The following is an 11,665-nucleotide window of genomic DNA, read 5'->3' on the forward strand; positions in this document are numbered from 1 at the left end:
CAGATTTATCATCTTAATTCTTTACATTTCTTCTCAAGAATTCTCAATGCTGTCATTTTCTCTTCCACTGTGATTACCTTCTTTGTAACATATTGGCTTTCTTACTTTTACTGAATAACTCCTGGTCTACTATATCTATAATTATACTAATAATTAAGGGTGCCTTTTCATCAACTAGCAGCTAATTACTTCTGTTCCTACCTAGCTTGCTCAGAAAACAGTCAATTCATCTGTATCCCTATCACTCTCACTGTTGCTAAGCAGTCAGTGCTAGCCAGCGGTTGCACTGCACTCAGCGTTTGTTTGGATCACCCTGGCTTTAAATGAATTTTGCAGTAGCTGAGCGGCGGTGCCTTTCAACCTCTGAGTAAACGTTTTTCAAGATTTAGTTGCACACTGAAGTGCAGCACCTGTTTGGCAAAGACTGTTTATCCCCACCAGCTTCAGAGCAGCTTCGGAGCTCATAGTAAGCAGCAGTCTGGAACTGGAGAGACCCGGAAAGAATCAGCGGGCGAAACAGCCTCCACTGGCTGCAGTCATCATCCTGTTGCAGTCAGGCCTCATCCAAGACTAGCCCGAAGAAGAGAAGGCTCCAGGGAGACCTTAGGGCAGCCTCCCAGTACTGAAAGGGGCTCCAGAAAAGCAGGGAGGAGCTCTTGATCATGGAGTGCAGGGATGGGACAAGAGAGCAATGGTTTTCAGCTGGAAGAGGGGAGATTGAGATGAGATCTTAGGAAGAAATGTTTTGCTGTGAGGGTGGGGAGGCCCTGGCCCAGGTTGCCCAGAGCAGGGGTGGCTGCCCCATCCCTGGAGGTGTTCAAGAACAGGTTGGATGGGGCTTGCAGCAACTGGATCCAGCAGTAGGTGTCTCTGCCCATGGCAGGAGGTGGAACTGGGTGATCTTTGAGGTCCTATTCCAACCCAAACCATTCCATGATTCTATTACTTTGCTACGCGCAAACTGAAGTCGTGAAGCAGTCTGAGCTTTCAGTTCTCTAGAGTTACCACAGTGCAGAACTGCTTGCGTTCACACATCATCCTTCCAGACATCCTGGTCCACCAGATCATCCCTATGTCCATTACTGTGAGAACCGGACACTGCCAGTGTGACTCTGCTGTCTCTCTCTGGTTCCCTCTAGCACAGATCATAAGGGCTCTGCCTAAAACCACTCCAGCTCGTTAGTACTGGACTTTACCAAGGTGGTGACAAATCAGCCCAGATCACTTTTTTTTTTTCACCCAATTACCTGTCATTTTATCTGTTGTAGACTGGAGAGAGAAACTGATGTTCCAGGGCAGAAATTCCCACCATTTCCAGCCCTGGCAAGACGCTTCCTTCTCTGTTTCTCAGTAAATGAAATTAGTGAAATTCAGCTCAGTGAAATGTTAATGGCTGGTATTTCTAGCCTTCCTAGAGGCTTGGCCAAAAACCCCTAATCCTTTTATCTAATTTATGACTGCACACTCTGAAATGAAGAAATGTTGGCAAACATAGTGTTTGTGCTTGATTCCCAAGAACGGGAATTCAAAAATGAGGAAATTTGTTTAAAAAACTGCTCAGAGTGGCAGCCAGGAAGGTAAAATGTTTTCAGATGGCAGGTAGACTATTTTAGGATTCTATATTGGAGGCTCAAAGCAAATGCATATAACCTGTCAGAAAAGACTTGAGAGCAAAACAAAAAGCTAGCATCATAAAACAGCAGGATCAGGGAGGCTGTTGGAAGTTAAAAGGTATCCTGCAAAAAGCTGGAGTTGTGTCTGAAAAAAAGGAAAACTAAAAGAACATAAATTCTGGCAGACTAAATGTAAAAGCCCAATAGCATAGACTGAGGGAAGAGTTTAGAAGCAGTTTGCTAAAGAAATTGAAAAAAAAATGTAATAAATCTTTCTTGAGCACATCAAGAGCAAGAAGCTCACGAGAGCCAGTGAGCTACGCGAGCAAGAAGGAGGCACTGGGAAAAGATAATGCCATCGCAAAAAAAAAAGCTCTTTTTAAACAGCTCTGTTCTCCTAGAGAATCTCAGAGAAACTCTGAAATCAACCCCTTAGAATCATAGAATGGTTTGGGTTGGAAGGGACCTCGAAGTCCATCTAGTCCACTCCCCTGCCATGGGCAGGGACACCTCCCGCTGGATCAGGGGCTCCAAGCCCCATCCAACCTGGCCTTGAACCCCTCCAGGGATGGGGCAGCCACCACTGCTCTGGGCAATCAGTTATCTCTGGCCAACATCTGTAAGGCATTCACAGAATTGTCTTAATTTAAGGTTTTTAAGGGTAGATTACAAACCAGACAAGACGAAGAACAACGTATCACCAAGCGTGGATGATATTCATAGGAGACCCTTACAGAATGTTAAATATCTGAGCTAATACCCTTGGCACGTAACCTTTTGCTGAAAAGTGCTGTGATTATCAAAGGAGACTGGAAGGGAAATAATAAGAAATCAGTTTTTAAAAGTAAATCCAGCGGCATTTCAGGAAGCCACAGATCACTAAGTCTAATGTCCATATTGGCTGAAGCTGCAGTAAAGAACAGAATTAGTGAGCACATGAGTAAGAGTAACACATTAAGGAAAAGTAAACATGAATTCTGTAAGAGGAATCCGAGCCTCCCAAATCTGCTGGAATCCTTTGAAGGAGTCAAAAGTATGTAAATAACAGAGATCCAGCTGAGAAATTTTCCCTCTATTTCCAACCCACCCCAAGCTTCCATAAACATCAGATATTGAAGGTCTCATCAAAAGCTTTTAAATAAACAAAACGGCTGCGAACTACCGGTAAGGACCTCACGGAGTTAAATAATGGTTTAATATTGGGAAAAGAAGATAAGACTAAAGGATGAGTTTTCACAGTGGAAGAGAACCACCAGTGGAGTCCTGTGGGGACTGAGGTCCACGGTGTTCCACGTGTTCAGAAGTGATCTGGAAAGCAGGTGGAGTAGCAAAGTTTTCTGATAAAAACTGGATTAATCAGAATAATATTTACTACAAAAACTTAAAGATCTCGAGACACTGAGTAGCCTCATGATAAAGTGGAAAACAAATTTTAGCCCTGACAACTATAATCTGGCTATCCCTGAATAGCAGCGCTACCTTTACATGGGCGACGGGCTCTGAACTAGTCTGTACAATGTAGGGAATGTAACTTGACGTTATAAAAGCAAGTTTGATGAATACAGCACCTCATTCCTCAATAGCAGTCACAAAAAGAAAATCAAGCATTTGGAATTCCTAGAAGAGACAAGGCTGACTTTGCCACGGTATGAATTCATGGGGCAGCAGCTCCTGGAATACCAAATGCAGTTCTGGTTACTCTCACTTCAAAACAAACCAGAAAGAAACTGTAAGAGGAAACAGAGAAGGTACAGGGCAGAATGACAAATGCGGTGAGTACAGAACTGCCTCCATGTGAAAAACACAGTTAGCATACAGAAGCTGAATAGGAAGTGACCACTTGCCATTTCTTTCCCCGTTGGCCTGAGCAGGCCCAGTGCCAGTAAGGGTAGATGAACATCATCCAAGAGCTCTGTTCGTTGCTTTCTTGTTCAGCCACTGCAGCCTTCATGTTCTGTGTGACAGAAGTTTCAAGGGATGTGTGAGAACTGCGACAGCCAGGCTTCATCACAGTATGTTTCCAGGCAAAAATATAAAGGGAAAAAGGAGAAACAAAAGTACACATGTATTCATGGAACGGTTTGGGTTGGAAGGGACCTTAAAGCCCACCCAGTTCCACTCCCTTGCCATAGGCACGGACACCTTCCACTGGATTACCGTGCCACTGCCTCACCACCCTCACAGAAAACCATTTCTTCCTAAGATTTCAACTCAATCTCCCCTCTTTTAGTTTAAAAACGTTCCCCTCATCCTATCTCCGCACTCCCTGATCAAGAGCCTTTCCCCAGCTTCCCTGGAGCCCCTTTCAGCACTGGAAGCTGCTCTAAGGTCTCCCCACAGCCTTCTCTTCTCCAGGCTGAACAACCCCAACTCTCTCAGCCTGTCCTTGGATGGGAGGTGCTCCAGCTCTCAGATCATCTCCATGGCCTCCTCTGTCCTCACTCCAACAGCTCCACGTCCTTCTTGTTCTGAGGATTCCAGAACTCCAGGTAAATCTGCTGTACTCCAAGGTACTTTTTGTGTCCACTACTTCTAAACCATAATTCATTAGATGTCTCCACTTCCTTTCCCATCTGCTCTCCCCAAGCTACCACTTCAGAATTATAATAAAAAAAACAAGTAGGAAGCATTTTCTGACTTGGGTAACCCAGCCCTGGCGCTTGCCCGCTTCCACAGCCAGGCATTTTAACAGAGCTCCTCTCACGTTCTTACATTTCGCTCATTTTTCAAACTCCTTTGAGCATCGTGGGCTCAGGTTGTTAACTCAGCCCCTTCAAGGACAGCACTACTTTTCATTCAGTTGCGCACCGGCTGGGGCCAATCGGTCCCACACCTGATAACAGCCTTAAACTGCTGGCGAGCTATTAATAACAGGCAAACAATCATTTTAATTGCAACCGGGTGTCGAGAATTTAGGAGCTGTACGAAGAGTTCCTTTCTATCTAAAATATTATTGTCCCACTGTGCATTTTGGAGTTTAGCTCTCATTAAAAGTAATAGAGGGAAATAGTCTGTAGCAAACTGGATGTGTTTGTTTTCACAGCTCACCTCCCGCTCCTCTCCACTAAAGCACACTCTCACCCACTGACAAGACCACAGCTGTTGCCATCTTTTCCTTACCTGCCGAGTGCAATATTTAGCTTCAGGGACACTGAATTTTTCTGTTTGTTAGTTATCAGGTCAATAACTCTCACCTTATCACTTCAGTTTCCATTCTGTTGATAAAACCTGTCAGCTATCCTTGAGTGGTTTCTGGCCCTCAGAAGAAATCACATTAAATTGGTACAACCAAGTAAATCTGTACGGGATGTGCTCCTGACTTACCAAAGGGAAGGGGGGAGGAATCCCTCTTCCTTCTTGCACAGCTCCAATGTCCAAGCACTTAAAGCCCTGCTGAAATCTTCCCTACGGATTCAGCAGCTCAAGTCTTTGAATATGGCCCAGAGGAGATGTCTGCAGAGCCAAAAATGATATGTTTAAGTGCAAGAGACAATAATCATTTCTTCAAGTATAAGCTAAAAATACCCGGAAGAAAGTGGAATGCATAATGGAGATTTTAAAGATCTGTGACATACCAGAGCTTGCACGAGGGTTTTAATGAGAGAGAAGCCAATTTAATTGGTCAGTGCGAGCAGATGCTTTGCTGGGTGAGTGGGCTATAACGTCTCACATTCTCGTTTGACGCCGGGAGCGTCACCATTGCGCTCAACATGGCTGCAACGAGCCCGTGTCAGAGGAGCACATCGTCAGGATCGGGAAGAACCTTGATAATCAACGTCTCCGCTTTGTCAGATCACAGAGCCGAGCCACAAGGAAACAGCATTGAAAAGAGAAGGCACAAGCTGACAAAGGGACGTTGCTAAAGGTAATTGCATGACCGACCATCTCCGGCTGTCGAGGTTTAATTACGATGCTGGGCACGAAGCTGCAAGAGCCCGTTAAGATTTAAAGTCTGTTAATGCCACGTTCGCAGGGAGTTGCTGAGTACCAGGGCTACAATCTGCAGGCCTCCCCTGTGAAAACACTTCTGGAGTGTGTGTCACTGCTCAGAGGAAGCTCAGAAATAACTTCCGTGGACCATTCAATTAGAGGCAATCACCGCACAGCGCTCCCTCTACTTGTGGCATGGCTCATCAATCAGGTTTCCTGTCACCGTGTCTCTTCTCATAGCACTCACCAGAAGGCTCTGAGCTCCCTCCGAATCCATGTGACATTTACTGTCAGGGGCTGTCAACACCAAGAGATTCTCCCAGGGCCTCCGAGTTCATCACAAAGCAACAACACATTGCCCCAAAACGCGCTCCCAGTTCCGGCTCAGGATTACAGTGATGGGCTGAGGGGCTTTGCAGCAGTCAAGAAGGAGTGAAACGGCAGCACGAGCTACAGCTTATGCCCAAATACCTTCTCTTTCTTATTTCTTTGTTAGAAATAAGAGAGGCTTTAGGCCCATGATTAATTAAGGCTTCCTCAAGAGTGCCCCTTACAAACTTATTAAGAGAAAGATGAGCTTGTTTACTTTGAAACTCAGCCTTCCCATCTTCAGCATTGATCCTGCGCTCAATCTCTGCTCAACAACACAGTGACCTAGTGAAAAATATTTATAAGACTTAGTAAATTGCAGCTGGCAGTATTGACAGAGCGGGTATATGCACATTTGTTTGTGTATGAACATATTATAAGGAATCTAATAAAGTAAAACAAACACATTTTCTTTGTCTCTGAGCTGTGAAACTAGATCATCTATAATTACAATATTTTAAGCATACTTGGTCAAAGTCGCATGGCAGGGGTTCATAGTCATAAATTTCTCGCTTTATTAAAAAAAAAAAAATGTTGTGTATCAAAGCCTGCGTGTTCCACTAAGTCACTTTGTTCAAGATGCAGGAAAAGAAAAATGCAGATGGAAACCTAACTTACTGTAAGATCGCTATGAAACAAGAAGAAAAAGCTTTAGCACCCAGGAAATGAAGTGCCAGCAGCAAACGTGCCCCAAAGGAATGATGAAGACCTGGCCCTGGCCCAGGTTGCCCAGAGCAGTGGGGGCTGCCCCATCCCTGGAGGTGTTCAAGGCCAGGTTGGATGGGGCTTGGAGTCCCTGATCCAGTGGGAGGTGTCCCTGCCCATGGCAGGGGGTGGCACTGGATGAGCTTTAAAGTCCCTTCCAACCCAAACCATTCTACAATTGTATGAACTTGAAGATGCGTTAATTTTGCCTGGATTTTAATGGGGGACTGGCATTAATGGGTGTTTAAACCAGTGAATAGCAGAGTGCTTTCAATTACAAGGGTTTTACAAGGCTCAGAATGTCTATAACCTCCTAGGACCCCAATGTTTGTTTTTAACTTGCTTTCTACAACCAGTCTGGTTTCTCCTTTCCATCAAAATATATTTCTTATGGAGCACAGTATTTATTTCCCCAAGGAACAAAGTATTTATTTTCCTAAAATTATTGTGTGATAACAAACACAGTTTCCTCAGCCTCCTCTCATACAACTCTGCGTGCCAGCCCACTGATCAGCAGCGTCTGAGCTCAACAGCCCAGGCAATTTTCCATCCATTTTACAGTCCATCTACCCAATCCGTACCTCACCAGTTTGGTAAGACAATACTATGAGAGACCATGTCAGAGGCCATGCTGCAGTCAAGGTGAACAACAAGCACCGCTCTCCCTTTGTTCTCTGAGCCAGAAGGCAATCAGGCTGGTCAGGCAGGATTGCCCTTCTCAGATCCATGCTGGCTTCCCCACTTTCTCATCCTTCACATGCTTAAGACAAGGTTTCCAGAAGGGGTGCCATCACCTCCCAGAGACCCAAGTGAAACAGTGGCTTAATGCTGACCAATCCTCCTTAATCTTACTAAATCATAAAATAGTTTGGGTTAGAAAGAACCTTAAAGATCATGCAGTTCCAACCCCCCACCATGGGCAGGGACACTTCCCACTGGCTCAGGCTGCCCAAGGCCCATCCAACCTGGCCTGGAACACCTCCAGGGATGGGGCAGCCACAGCCTCCCTTGGCACCCTGTTCCAGTGTCTCACCACTCTCATAGTGAAGAAATTCTTCCTAATGTCCAGCCTGAATCTGCCCCTCTCGAGTTTATGCCCATTCCCCCTCATCTTACCACCACAAGCCTTTATGAATAGCCCCTCTCCAGTTTTCTTGTAGCCCCTTCAAGTACTGGACGGTCCCTATAAGGTCTCCTCGGAGCCTTCTCTTCTCCAGGCTGAACAACCCCAACTCTCTCAGCCTGTCCTCGTATGGGAGGTGCTCCAGCTCTCCGATCATCTTTGTAGTCTCCTCTGGACCTGTTCCAACAGCTCCATGTCCTTCTTACATTGAGGATTCCAGAACTGGACACAGTATTCCAGATGAGGTCTCACAAGACAGGAATAGAGGGGCAGAATCCCTTCCCTCGCCCTGCTGGCCACGCTTCTTTTGATGCAGTCCAGGACACGGTTGGCCTTCTGGGCTGTGAGCGCACGTTGCCAGCTCATGTTGAGCTTCTCATAGACCAGCACCCCAAGTCCTTCTCTGCAGGGCTGCTCTCAAGCACATCATGCCCCTTCATGTACTGAAAATGGGGATTGCCTCGGCCCAGGTGCAGGACCTCACACTTTGCCTTGTTGGACCTCCTGAGGTCCTCACAGCCCCACTTCTCCAGCCTGTCCAGGTCCCTCTGGATGACATCCTGTCCTTCCGGTGTGGCAACTACACTGCGCAGCTTGGTGTTATCTGCAAACTTGCTGAGGGTGCATGTGTGTATGTAAACGTGTGTACGATATTTGCCCTTTTTCAGTCACAAGAGTCCTCTCCGGGTCAGTGTGACCTTTCAAAGTGGCATCAACCACTTCCCCCTGCACCCTTGGGTGCGCAGAACAGAATCCCCCCACCAACAGCTGGAAAAGCTGTAGCAAGACTGCACCTTCAGCAATCCCTCATTGCTTCTCGCCTCTTCCTCCTCAATGCCCTTTCCACTCTGACTGCAGGCTGCAAGGACGCAACCCAGCTGAGCTGGGAAAACACAAGGAGCTGCCCTCCCACAGAAGGCGCTGTCCTCCTGGCTGCACAGCTCGAGGCATCTCTCCCTACAGCATTTAGTCCTTCAGCCACGTTACTTCTCACCAGCCTACACCTCTGACCTTCGCTATCTCAGCTTTGTTCTTGTTTTGGAGAGTCCCCTTCCTCGTCTCTCATAATCTCCATCCTGTCTCACCCTCATCCAGCTATTTTCCTTCTCAAGAGTAAAAGACACAAATGCACAGCAACTGCACAACCAACGTTGTTCAACTCCTGTGGTATCCGCATAACATGAATGAATCAAAACAGATTAGCTCTGTTATTGACTTGCTGTTGCACACAGGACAGAAAGGCCCACACACCAAATGGCTGGGGAGTCTGCTCCATTCTGGTGAGACCCTACCTGGAGCCCTGCATTCAGTTCTGGACCCCTCAGCACAGGAAGGACATGGAGCTGTTGGAGCTTGTCTAGAGGAGGCCACGGAGATGACCTGTGGGCTGGAGCACCTCCCATACAAGGACAGGCTGAGAGAGTTGGGGTTGTTCAGCCTGGAGAAGAGAAAGCTCTGGGGAGACCTTAGAGCAGCTACTAGGACTGAACGGGGCTTCAGGAAAGCTGGGGAGGGGCTCTTGATCAGGGAGGGCAGGGATGGGATGAGGGGAATTGTTTTGAGCTGAAAGAGGGCAGATTGAGATGAGATCTTAGGAAGAAATGTTTTCCTGTGAGGGTGGTGAAGCCCTGGCCCAGGTTGCCCATATGCCATGGAAGCCCCATCCCTGGAGGTGTTCAGGGCCAGGTTGGATGGGCCTTGGAGCAACCTGAGCCAGTGGGAGGTGTCCCTGCACATGGCAGGGAGTGGAACTGGATGGGCTTTGAGGTCCCTTCCAACACAAACCATTCCAGGATTCTATGCTAAGAAATGAAGGCTAAGAGCACTAAAACTACAGTGATTAGCCTAGAAGATCTTGGAAGAACCAATACCAACAACCACAGTTTAAGTTTTTGGAGCATTAATTACTGATATCAGCTTGATGAGCAAGAAAATTAAGGCAAGATTATAGAGTGGAGATGTTGATCTTTCTATTTTGCATGTAATTTTAATTCCCAAACAAACTTTAGTAGCTTAGGAAACACCACTCTGCTAACACAAGACAATTATAGACACATTTACTAGAACAGACAACTAAATGACTTTGTAATTAAGGTACTAAGCCAAATCTGGGGTGAAAAGGATAAAGGATTTGCGTCCCATAAGACATTGCAAAAAAAACAACAGCTATGGAAAACAAAAAGAAACTCAGTAATTTAAAGCAAGTGTTCAGGCTGATGAAAGAGAGTGATTATGCATCTCCTGGAAAGCCACACTCGGAGCTAAACTTGCAGCCAGCCAAGCATAAAGCACGGATAATACTGAACAAGAAGTACGAGTCCATAACAGGGATTAACAGCAAAAAGAAAGTCGTATTCTGGAATGAGACAAACTGCTAGAATGACCAGGAATTTCTGTGCTTATGCAGCAAAGAAATAAACATAGAAGTACACAGCTGAGCTGTACTGAGCTCTGGGATGGCAAAATTCAACACTCGGGTAAGAAGAACATGAAGCATCTCTTTCCCTCACACATCACGCTCTCTGTTGGGAACTCTGCCATCTCCTGTTGCAGCACAGACACAGACACAAGCAGACTGAAGCCACGAAGGTTGCTGCGAGCAGGATCCATCACAAGCTTGGGCTGGCTGCCGACAAGAGGTGGATGCTTCTTCATGCACAACCCAAACCGTAACCGCATCTTAATGCATTTTTTACACACCTCCGTTCACTAATGTTCCACGTCTATACCCATTTCCCCAATATAATTAAGCACATCACTGATTACAGGAAGATTAACTGACTGAGTTTCTGATCACACCTGAAATTACTTTATTTCTGTAAGAGAAGTACTTTGCAATATGCAATTTCTCGTCCAACCTGACCGCAGCACAAATAAATGTCCACCTGCCCTGCGGTGGCAGGCCATTCTGGACCAGGAAAAGCATCGTTTATTAGGTGACCACAGCTTTGGGTGTATTTAACTACTAATTTGGTCCCTACACTGTAAGCCCTCACCCCCTAGGCTCACCTTTGGCCTTGGGGGCTGCTCCCATAAACCCCAGACTTACAGCACAGCCAGCTGCCCCTGCCAGCTTGTGCCTTCCAAAGGAGAGTTATTTCCCACCCCGAGCTACAAGGGTTCCCCAGGGACTCTCCCCAGGGCACCTAGATCTACAAGGGACCTCTGTGCCTTCGGAGAACCCCGGGCATGCACGGGCCCCTCCAGGCACAGGGACTGCCAGGACCCCCCTCAGCCACAGGATCACCTCACCCCTTCCCTCCCTCAGCACGAGGATCCTCTCGGCCCATTCTCTTCTCAGTCTCAGGTCCCTCTCAGCCCCTACCCTCAGCCCCATCCCCTTCTTGGCCCTGGGCTCTCCCCAGACCTACCGCCTCCCTCGGCCACGGGACACCTTCGGCCTCATCCCCTTCTCAGCCCCTCGCCCCCTCCCTCTTCCCCTCAGCCTGCACCCCCCCATCCCTGTTCCCTTCTCGGCCCTGGGTCCCGCTCAGCCTTGAGTCACCCTCAGCCTCGTCCTCCCCTCAGCTCTGTCACCCTTCAGCCCCACTGCCCCCTCACACCCAGGTGCTCTTCAGCCCCATCCCCTTCTTGGCCCTGAGCCTCCACGTCCCTACCTCAGTCCCCTCTCCCACTCAGCTCCAGTCTCCCCTCATCCCCGTCAGCTTCTCGCCCCCTCCCTCAGCCCCGTTCCCTCTCAGCCTCGTTCCCTCTCGACCCCGGGTCCCTCTCGGAACCCTCTCGCCCTCACCCCCATCTCTTCCCCCCAGCGCGGCCTAGCTACTTCCGCTAGCGGCGCCGTTCTATCCGCCATCTCTCTCTATGGTACCGACGCCGCTCTAGCTCCCCTCTATGGTAACGGCGGCGCTCCGTACCCCGCGCCCGACAGGCCCGGGCCGCCCGACCCCACTCCCCGGCGCTTTAC

The 11,665-nt window shown here is 47.8% G+C and overlaps 1 long non-coding RNA gene across 13 annotated transcripts in view; it reads right to left on the reverse strand.

The window, feature by feature from the left end:
• LOC128853656 (uncharacterized) overlaps nucleotides 1-11,665 on the reverse strand; it is a 64,548-nt gene that overhangs the window by 52,746 nt on the left and 137 nt on the right. For 11 of the 13 annotated variants that reach the window (XR_008452322.1, XR_008452323.1, XR_008452319.1 and 8 more), the window contains exon 2: nucleotides 4,938-5,066. The exons of 1 other annotated variant lie outside the window; for it this stretch is intronic. This is a non-coding gene — a long non-coding RNA (uncharacterized LOC128853656). Of the gene's footprint in view, nucleotides 1-4,937; nucleotides 5,067-6,129; nucleotides 6,198-11,665 lie in introns of all 13 variants that reach the window. One more of the 13 variants, XR_008452324.1, reaches the window with a different exon arrangement.

The sequence above is a fragment of the Cuculus canorus genome, chromosome 14, assembly GCF_017976375.1.
Source record: "Cuculus canorus isolate bCucCan1 chromosome 14, bCucCan1.pri, whole genome shotgun sequence".
In the NCBI taxonomy this organism is placed as follows: domain Eukaryota; kingdom Metazoa; phylum Chordata; class Aves; order Cuculiformes; family Cuculidae; genus Cuculus; species Cuculus canorus.